General features: G+C 40.8%; 1 long non-coding RNA gene across 2 annotated transcripts; it reads right to left on the reverse strand.

The window, feature by feature from the left end:
• Window positions 1–201: 201 nt before the first annotated feature.
• LOC130210560 (uncharacterized) lies at window positions 202–3059 on the reverse strand. 2 transcript variants are annotated; one of them, XR_008834831.1, is made up of 6 exons: window positions 3024–3059; window positions 2364–2388; window positions 1959–2121; window positions 1742–1830; window positions 1077–1155; window positions 202–758 (listed from the first exon to the last, which is right to left on the reverse strand). It is a non-coding gene; the product is annotated as an uncharacterized LOC130210560 (long non-coding RNA). The 2 variants fall into 2 exon arrangements; XR_008834830.1 differs by lacking the exon at window positions 3024–3059 and having other exon boundaries at window positions 2364–2654.
• Window positions 3060–4288: the final 1229 nt, after the last annotated feature.

Raw genomic sequence — 4288 nt, forward strand, 5'->3', positions numbered from 1 at the left:
CATTAGTTACTAGGTTAACTTAAAAAAGACAACTTAAAAGATCCAAGTTATATTAAGTAAACAGTACTAATAAGAACTAGTTAACTTTACTAGTCAATGAGATCCCATTACTTAGAAATAGTGAGGAAACCGATTGCCTTAAAATGATCAAGTAAGCTGAACTAAAAACTGTAAGTTGTTGAAACAAAAGAAGGAGGACAGTTACAATGGAAGACAACGTTTATTTAGAAGAAAAACACATGTTTTAAAACTCAAACAACGTGCTTAAAACGCTGAACATGTTGCCAGATTAGGTTTTGTAATGCAGAAATATGATGAACACAGCGTTTTCGGCATTTGCTAAATTTAACTACAGAAAAACAACAAAAACAGACTTTCTATAAAAGAGTTCGATTGGAGATAGAAGGGTGAAGTTCTCGGGCCTGACTGCACATCATGAACACAGTCCCTTATGGCATCAGTAGATTTTTGAGTGATTGTATTTTAGGGTTTTTGGTCCAAGTGAGAAGCACTCTATGAATAAATTCAGAAGGTGTTCCTCACTCGTTGAGGATACTCCAAATTCAGGGGTAAATAAGTCCGAAGAGTAGCCACACGGCACGGGGAAGATTATCACGGTCACCCATCACGACTGTTCCTCCCAAAACGATGGCAGTAGTTGTAGACTCCAGGTCCAGCGAGTGAGGAGGCCACCGTGTCTTCAGCACCGTCAGGGTCCCAATGGAGGTGTGGGACACGTCCAGAAGGTCATCAGAGTCCTAATAACAAGAGCAGCATAAAAAACACAATTACATGTCAAATTTCACGTTGCATTTCTATGGTAGAACACACAATGGTTACTTGGATTCTGATATTATTAGATAATCAAGTGAAAGATGCTCAGGAGTGAGTGCGATGATTAATTCATTGATCATGTGATTCACTGAATGATTGCAAAAGCTAATAATAAAGAATATGAATTATCATATTTACAAATAGGGATGATATTTGAATGGAACAACAATAATAGAGCAAATGTAAACAACAGAATGTCGAAGGGCCTGAGGACAGGTCGATGCAGTTGCATCACAACAAACCCCGATCAGGACCCTTTGGTGGCATCTGCTGTGTTTCCATAGGGTCAAGTCGAAGCTTCACGCCATCCTAAACTCACACCTTCAATAAAGAAAGACCAACGTTTAATACGTGGGCAACCAACCATATTCGTGGAAAACATCCACATTTCTTTGTCACTGCTGCTTCTGGGAAATGTGCTCCTACCACAGGAGGCTGAACAGGTACCTACCATCGTCAGCCGTCACACCTGCATCATATTGGCTGCTCCTGAACCTCCTGTGGCAGGAGAGCGAGCGTATTGCCCAAAAGCAACAAAGAAATAGCGATAATGTTACAAGTGAAAACCCTTTTTTGGTAACAGGAGATATTAGTAGAACCCCTCTACCATCATGCAGACATGTGAAGGTGTACAGATGCCCATTTAGGTGTGATATGATTTGTAATTTTTTATTTTGAAGGCCTTTGGGTTTTGAATGGCGCGACTAGAGAGCTGCAATTGGACCCGACTGGAAAGACGGGAGATCCCACTAAAAGGGCCCCAATCAGGGATAAGTGAATCAAAAAGTATAGAAGCACTGATTGGAAGAGAAGTAGCCAATACCAAAAGATTAACAGGCAGAACACATGAGATATATTGGGCATCCTGTGGTGTGGAATTAAATAATTTTGACTAAAGTCTACTTACAAATTCTTGAAGAAGTCTGCGTTGTCATCTCCAAGGATGACGGGAGAGCCACGGAGGACTGCTGTTCACCTCCCAGTCACATCTGTACTCTAAAAAAATATTTTAAACACACACAATTCACAAGTGTTAAAGGACAATCATTTGACAGCTCTGCATGCAATGCTGTGACACTACTTTATTAACCACATAAAGAAAAATGACTGCTTGAGAAACTTACCCCAGGTGTGACTTGTTGCAGATATTCAAGTTTCTGTCCGACACTTTCCCCCTCTGGGTCTTGAACTTCTCCAGGAAGCGAGGAGTGTATTTGTCGAGATCTTTGAAGAACTCTGATTGCAACTCAGATTTTTGCTTGATAAGTGACAGAATTCAGCCAGAATCTAACAGAAAGAGAAATAAATTAAGATGTAGTCATATTAGACCTACAGAAAACACATTACAACATACTACATCACACTGGGCAGAAAACTAGTGGCTTCTAGATTGAACAGATTACATCAGCTCCCCTCATCGTTCCTTCATGGTCGTCACAGGAGACACTCTGTGTGAAGACATGGACTCAATCTGGCAACGCTTCCATGTGTTATGCAGTAGTGTGTAGAAGAAAATAAGCAATACTTACAATTCATTGCCAGGTTTTTCAAAGCCTACAAAAGAAACAACAAAAGCAATTAGTCAAACTGCAAATAACTCCTCGTCAAGATGCATTTTTACGGCTAAAAAGCCATCAGTTTAATGGAAGATTTCACAGACAAATATGATTAGAAATGCTTATCCTAGATATAGATAGATAGATAGATTGAAGTCATAAATAGTCTGTAGGGAGGTTGGCAGGGAGCTTAGTTTCAAACTTGCTTTTGGTTATAATGGATGTCATTTCCAGTAAATATCACAAAATAGGAAATGATGTATAAGTAAAAAATTAAAAAACGTTGTACCACATTCGCTGTGGCCGAGAAGTTCTCCATCATACGATTTGTGGTTGAATTATTCCTCGTTACATTCAACCTAACATTGCATTCACTCTTAACTCAGTGACAGTAGCGTTGTGTGACTCCCGTAGTGCTGCGTTAATGCACACGAGTGAGACAGCCACGACGATGTCCGCCATTAACATTGTGACTCGTTTGTTTGGAACTTTTGACGGTCTAGCTAGCTTACATTAAACGCTTCGTAAAGTTAAGATTCAACTACGAATATACATATGAACAATATGGCGAAGATACGACGATGTTTACTAAGGACATGAACAGCTAAACGTTATTGAGACGCTGAAACTTACCTTAAAGTAACTCGCACACCTGCACTGCCTTCTCGCTGCCGCCAATCCGTCTCGGCCAAAGAACGTCTTCAGTGGTCGACTGCGCATGCGTATTCGAGCCGAGCGCTGCCGAGTCCGCCCGAGTTTCTTCCGAGTCCGCCTCACTCATTTTTTTAAAGTAAAGCTTACTTGAGATAATAAGTTTAATAACTTTACTCACCAAAAAGTGTTCTTTACTAAGTTTCTTAAAGTAAGGTCAACAAAGTAAGCAGAAATGAGTAAAGCTCACTAATTTTTTTAAGTAAACTTTACTATTACATTTTACAGTGCACGACTTCAACCTCAAGGAAACGTCTCTCGAGATGAGCAATGAGGCCATCGAACTATGGATCCATCACCTAATCAAAGGCATGAACAATGTCAGTAAACTATGAGTATAAATAACTGAATGGAAGTTACATCTACAAAGTGAGCTAAAGCCACATTATCATACCTGTGATGGAAATCGTGGCCAGTACTGCTGTTTGTCTCCTGCATCATCCCCTCTTCTCCCCCTCTCCTGTTCAGCAGAGATGCAGAATGCCCCTAGTCCTGAAGGGTCATCCAAATGTTGGGGGAAAGTGTTCAAGTGTGAGCCAGGTTGATGACCTCCTGAATCTTGTATGCTCTTTATGAAGGCCAGGGTGACAGGGACCTGGGGAAATAAACACAATGACTCGTGCAAAATGATTAATTGTGTTACCCTATGTTTGTGAGAGAAAAAGCCGTTGAGCTGAGTTATTTAAGTTAGCTGCTCTTCAATTGCCAGGAACATGACATCCTCCTTTTAGAAGAGCTTGGATCGGTGTGCCAGGTGAGGGAGCACAACAGCTCGCATGTGAAGGGAGGCAATGAAGCGATAGGTGGCAAGGAATGAATACAGTCCCTTAACAGTAGGACATTTGCAGGTCTCCACTTGCTCTGCCAAGGCACTCGGTACAGCAGTTATGTTTTTTTACCGTCGCATTGAAAATGCGGAAGGTTATGTTTCGATCGCCTTGTATATATTTATTTATTTATTTATTTGTATGCGTGTTACTCGCAGAACTAAAAAAGTATTAAACCGAATCGCATGAAATTTGGTGGGATGATTGGTATTATCCGGGGACCATTTGATTAGATTTTGGGATTGATCGGGTCAAAGGTCCCTGCACTAGCTCAAAGAGCTGTTTGATGTGTGGATGCTGTGATACATTATTGATGCGCAGCCTGTGAAATAAGGCGAGTGCTCATTCGATTACAGATCT

This window comes from Pseudoliparis swirei, chromosome 20, assembly GCF_029220125.1.
Source record: "Pseudoliparis swirei isolate HS2019 ecotype Mariana Trench chromosome 20, NWPU_hadal_v1, whole genome shotgun sequence".
In the NCBI taxonomy this organism is placed as follows: domain Eukaryota; kingdom Metazoa; phylum Chordata; class Actinopteri; order Perciformes; family Liparidae; genus Pseudoliparis; species Pseudoliparis swirei.